Consider the following 6375-nt stretch of genomic DNA (forward strand, 5'->3'; position numbering starts at 1 on the left):
TGTCAGCCAACTGAGGAACAACCTCAATGGGGTGACTCTGTTGCTGGTCGCTCTTACAAACCACGAAACAAAGCGATGACGCATGCCAATTTGATGAACAACTACTTCAACCTCAACTCGGTGTACACATAAAAGGATTTCAAACGTCGCTTCCGGATGAGGCGTCATATCTTCGAGCGTTTACTTCATGATGTCCAGCAGGCTAATCCATACTTTCGACATAAGCTGGATAAAGCAGGCCGCCCTGGTTTCTCACCTCATCAGAAGGTTACTATTGCACTACGAATGATGGCCTATGGCTCCTCAACTGATTTGATGGATGAAACCCATGGTATGTCTGAGTCTACATGCCTTGATACTCTTGCTGAATTATGTAAAACAATTGTTCAACTTTACAAAGAGGAGTACCTCTGCGAGCCAAATCAAGAAGATTTGAATCGGCTCCTTCGCAAAGCTAAAGATCGTGGGTTTCCGGGCATGGTAGGGTTATTAGACTGCATGCATTGAAATTTGAAGAATTGTCCCACCGAATGGCAAAAAAGCTTGAGCGGAAGGTCGAGAAAGCTAACTATTGTGTTAGAGGCGGTTGCCTCGTATGACACATGGATCTGGCATGCTTTCTTTGGAGTCCCTGGATCCCAAAATGACATTATAGTTCTTGGGCATTCACCCATCTTCAATAACCTGACGGAAGGTAAATCACCTCAAATTGACTACTACATCAACGGGCGTCAGTACAATATAGGGTATTACTTGGCAGATGACATCTACCCAAATGCGACACTTGTCCAAGCAATTCCAAGCCCTGCGAATGATGCCTACAAATGGTTTACCTTACAACAAGAGACATACCTAAAAGATGTTGAGAGAGCTTTCAATATTTTACAAGTACGGTAGAAAATCATCAGGGAACCGATAAGAGGGTGGAGTCAAGAAAATTTGGACTCCATCATGATGTCTTGCATCATATTACACAACATGATTGTGGAGGATGAGCGAGATGTGTATATTGATGGAGAGTCTGATGATGACTAAAAAGATCCAAATAGGTCAAGAAGGGCTCGTGCAAAAATATATGATGGGCCTAATTTGTCTTTGAATCCAAGAACTGGTAGTATCTCTTTAAATGAGTACATGAGACGCTATAGGATGATACGTTCTCGTGCCACAAACAAGTACTTACAACAGGATCTTGTTGCACATCTTTGGGACAAAAGAAGCATGGAGTAGGCATTTAAGCTTTATGTTGTTAAATGTTTTTTAAAATGTTGTCTAAGTTTCATGTTGTTAAATGTTGTATAATTTTTATGTTATTTAGTGTTATTTAATGTTGTTTCATGTTACTTAATTTAATGTTGTTTAATGGCTTAAGAAGTTATAGGAAAAAAAAAATTAAAAAAAAATTTCAAAAATTTTGTAAAAAAAATCAAATATAACGACTAGCTGATGTCAACAACTACATGTTGCATTCAAATAGTGGCCCCGCCCGGGGTGGCTGGGTTGGGCCAGTCGGTTGGCCATTTGGCCCTTGTTTGTACAATGGAGCCCACAAGCCCTTTGGTCCGGCCCTTGGTTGGAGACGGTTTTTGGACTCTTTTTTTTTTGCCCTCTGGCTCTCTGGACCATTCGGTTGAAGATGGCCTAAGTTGGATTGGCTTGGCTTGGACTAAACAGGATAAGAATAGTGAAGTGTTTGACGCAGTGCCGAACTATGTCCTAAACTAAAATATTTTTTAGCTCAAAAACATTCATTTCAATTTTCTTTTATTTTTTTATTTCACTCTTCATCTGTTGCACCCCTCCTCAACAAAATGCAATACAAACACCAAACTTCACAAACAACCATCCACTCAATCAATTGTTCAAAATTGATGGTATGAGAAAGTAGTAATCTGATGCTTGCCTTGTGTAAATCTATACAACACTTCTTTAATCAGAAAGCAAGTTTATTACCTAATGCTAAAAACTCTGTATCAATTTATAGAAAAATATAAAAAGATGGTATTTGATTTACATTCACAACAATTATATCACTGCTCTTGTCTATTCTTTGATCTCTCTAACTACAGCTTTACAAATATCCTTACCTTGTCGATGGATAATATTTTTAATCCTTGATGATATAGCAAGTGTTAAAAGAGACCAAAAATCCAGAAATCGGTCAAAAGCTCCAGCGACAAAATCGATCAAAACCCAGACAATCAATTAAAACCCAGAAATCAATAAAAGCTCCAGCGACCAAAAATCGATCAAGACCCAGTATAATTTCACGAATCTTCACAACAAAATCAAAGAAAGTGAAGAGAAAATGGAAAAAGGAAGCCGCGCGAGACTTATGAAGACACAACAGTGGTCGGAGCGAAGGTTTGGAGAAGTCGTGGAGCGGGACGAAGACGCTGCAGGGAGTGGTAGGTGACTTTGAATTGATCGAGACAGACGAGGAGTCGAGCAAGACGAGAGAACGGGCTTTGCAATCTGCTGCTTTCTGAAGGGTCTTCCTAGGATCCTTCAGGCTTCATGCATGAAATTGGCTGGTGTGAGTTTGTGCATGACTTTCCGGCAGTGTTCCACTGACGCTGAATAGGTTTGGAAGGGTACTGTCAAACTCAAATTTTCAAATATATTCTGAAGTCTACTGTCGAATTCAATCAATGCTTAGAGGGTGTGATGAGTTTATCAAGAAAAAAGGAGTTTCAGAACTCAAGACATTGTCGCTGATTACTCTGAGCAGGTTGAACTTTTGTACCTCCAAATTCCAATAAAATTACCATCCAATTTCCAAAATACATCATAAAGAATATCTATTAAAACAGCTACATGGCTAGAAAACAAGGCACCTAACGGTAACCATAGTGTTAATCCACATTATATAGTTTCAACAGCAGCAGCTCACCTGCAGCCTCAGTTTACTAACCATTCCAGGGGAAATTTATTAGCCTCCCTCTTTGTGATGACTTATTTATCCAGATTTAAAACAAATTAGAACATCCAATATCTTCAGTGTCGGGGTGGGTTTAGCTCAGAGTGACAAGCACTTATTACTGCTGCATATACAAAAATCTCAGGTTTCATTTCCTTCTTTTCCATCTCATGAAGATAAACTAGTGCCTCATCAGGCCTGCCACACTTGCAAAGACCCGTAATGAGCAGCCTCCCTCTTCGCGATGACTTAATTCTCTAGCTTTAAAACAAATTTGAATATCCAATATCTTCAGTGTCAGGGCAGGTTTAACTCAGAGAGACGAGCACTTACTACCGCTGCATATACAAAAATCTCAGGTTTCATTTCCTTCTCTTCCATCTCATGAAGATAAACTAGTGCCTCATTAGGCCCGCCACACTTGCAAAGACCGGTAATGAGAGCCACATAAGCAATTCTATTTGGAGTACATCATTTCTTTCCCATAATGTTCCAAAGCGCAAGAGCATCATCGACACTTCCAGCATTGAACAACCCGTCTATTAATGTTGTGTAGGTAATCACATTTGGTTCTTTGTCTTCACCAAACATCCTGGAGAGGCAAAGTATCGCTTTATCAACATGACTATTTTTACACCATTCATCAGCAGATTGTAGGTTACAACTATGGGAACAAGACCCTTCATCACCATCTCATCCAAAAAAAGATTCGACTTCACTCTTTTGGCCTTGCAAAGCCCACTTATCAATATGTTATGAGAAACTACATCATGACAACAGCCAAGAGCACAGATTTCCCAGAACAGCTGCAAAGCTCGATCTACTTCTTGAATTTTGACCAATCCGTTCACAGCCGCAGAATATGCGACTATATCAGGGAGAAAACCTTCTTGAACCATGTTATCAAGAAAATTACAAGGTTCAACTACCTTTTCATGCTTGCACAACTGCTTCACAAGCAAGATGGAATATTTTATCCACCGTTCATTTCCACAAGCACGCATCTCCTTCACTAGGTTAAGGGCTGCTACAACATCCTGTCTTCTACAGAGGCACCCAAATATAGAGTTTTGGGTAAAATGTGTTGGTTCAAGTCCTGACTGCTCCATCTCTCTCAAAAGCTTTTAACTTTGGTCCAGTCTATCTGAATTGCACAGTACATCAATCAAATTTTTATAAATTGATACATTTGGTATACAGCCGATCTGAATCATATCTTTGTACAGGCTTAAGGCCATGTCAAACTTACCAAACTTAAGTAGACCACCAATAACAATTTCAAAATCAGTTGTCACAAGACGAACCCTTTTCTTAACTACAAGGATCTTATCTACCTGACCATCATAACCAGATTCTTATTGCTCCATTGCCTGAAGAAGTTGTAAGCCTTATAATGGAGCCATTATTAGTAAGACCATTAAAGCAAAAGCATATCCTTTTCATCAAAATATCCTTGGACTTCCCCAAAGTACCCGAATCATTACCACTTCATCAGAAAATGATGGTATGAGCTTTGCTAGTATCCCAGCATCAGCATGGATTCCCAACGCCTTCATCTCCGAATATATAGACAAGGCTTTGTCAAGCTATTTATTCTTATAGAGTCCTCCAATCAGTACATCACGACTCTTATCATGTCATAGCCAACAACGATGTTTCGGCGTGCCACGATGCGAGGGTTACCGTGTCAAGACAAACCATGACATGCATTTTTCCAACACATTGACACACTAACCCTCGCATCGTGGCACACCAAAACGTCATTGTTGGTAGGAGTTATCCAGAAAGGAAAAAACAAAACTGCACAGCGGTTCACCTTCCTTAGCTTTGCCTTAACGACATCGTTGGCTTTCGAAATTCTCCTCTGAATTCTCTCCAATATACTGGCTCCGTCACTCACCGACCAGGTATGTAAGCCTCTCTTTCTCTCCTCTCCAAATTCTTAGTTTCAATTTCCTATATTTTCGAGAAACCAAACGGAGCATTAGGGTTTATAGAGAGAACACATGGTGTGTCATGACATGCATTCTGCCGACAATTCGCGATGCTTGTCATGTCGTGGCCAACATCGATGTTTTGGCATGCCACAATGTAAGGGTTACCGTGTCAAGACAAGCCATGACATGCATTTTTTTTAACACTTTGACATGTTAGCCCTCGCACCATGGCACACCAAAACATCATTGTTGGCAGGCGTTACCCAGAAAGGAAAAACAAAGATGCATGGCAATTCACCTTCCTCAGCTTTACCTTAAAGATGTTGTTGGCTTTCGACAATTCACCTTCCTCGGCTTTACCTTAACGACGTCGTTGGCTTTCAAAATTTTCCTCCAAATTCTCTCCAATAAACCAGCTCCGTCACTCATCAATCATGTACATAAGCCTCTCTTTGTCTCATTTCCAAATACTTAGTTTCAATTTCCCAAATTTTCCGAGAAACCAAGTGGAGCATTAGCGGTTATAGAGAGAATGCACGACATGTCACGACATGCATTATGCCGACAATTCGCGACGCTTGTCATGTCGTAGCTAAGAGCGATGTTCTGGCGATCCACAATGCGAGGGTTACTGTGTCATAACAAGCCATGACAAGCCATAAACTGGCTCCATCACTCACCGATCACATTCATAAGCCTCTCTTTCTCTCTTCTCCAAATTCTTAGTTTCAATTTCCTAAATTTTTTGAGAGAAACTAAGCAGCGCATTTGGGTTTATAGAGAGAATGCATTGCATGTCATGACATGCATTCTGTCGACAATTCGTGACGCTTGTCAGTCATGACCAATAACAATGTTCTAGCGTGCCATGATGCGAGGGTTACCGTGTCAAGACAAGTCATGACAAGTGGTGGCAAGGGCGCAAAACATCGGCAAAATGCATGCCATGACATGTCATCGCATGCCAATAATGATGTTTGGGCGTGCCACGATGCGAGGGTTAGCATGTCATGACAAGTCTTGACATGCATATTTTATTTGCACAACTTCTTATTGGTAAGAACATGTTCAATATATGAACTAAATATTTTACACAGCTTCTTACCGGTAAGAACACGTTCATTACCTGAGCTGAATATTTACAAATGTTATTACCGGTAAAAACGTTTCATATCATATATTTCCTAGATCTTTTTTTTTTTTTTTTTGTAAATTATTCCGAAATAGTTGGCAAGGTGTTGGAAAAATGCATGGCATGTAATGACTTGTCTTGACACGTTAACCCTCACATCGCATGCACCATAACAAGCCTCGCGAATTGTTGACAAAATGCATGGTGTATCATGACATGCATTCTACCAACAATTCGCAACACTTGTCATATCGTGACCAACATCGATGTTCTGGCATGCCACAGTGCAAGAGTTACCGTGTCAAGACATGGCATGCATTTTTCTAACACTTTGACACGCCAACCTTCGCATCGTGGCACGCCAAAACATCGCTGTTGGCAGGCAT

General features: G+C 40.4%; 1 pseudogene; it reads right to left on the minus strand.

Annotated features, from left to right (window-relative positions):
* Positions 1-3126: 3126 nt before the first annotated feature.
* Positions 3127-6375, minus strand: LOC126587344 (putative pentatricopeptide repeat-containing protein At5g08310, mitochondrial; annotated as a pseudogene).

Source organism: Malus sylvestris, chromosome 2, assembly GCF_916048215.2.
Source record: "Malus sylvestris chromosome 2, drMalSylv7.2, whole genome shotgun sequence".
In the NCBI taxonomy this organism is placed as follows: Eukaryota; Viridiplantae; Streptophyta; class Magnoliopsida; order Rosales; family Rosaceae; genus Malus; species Malus sylvestris.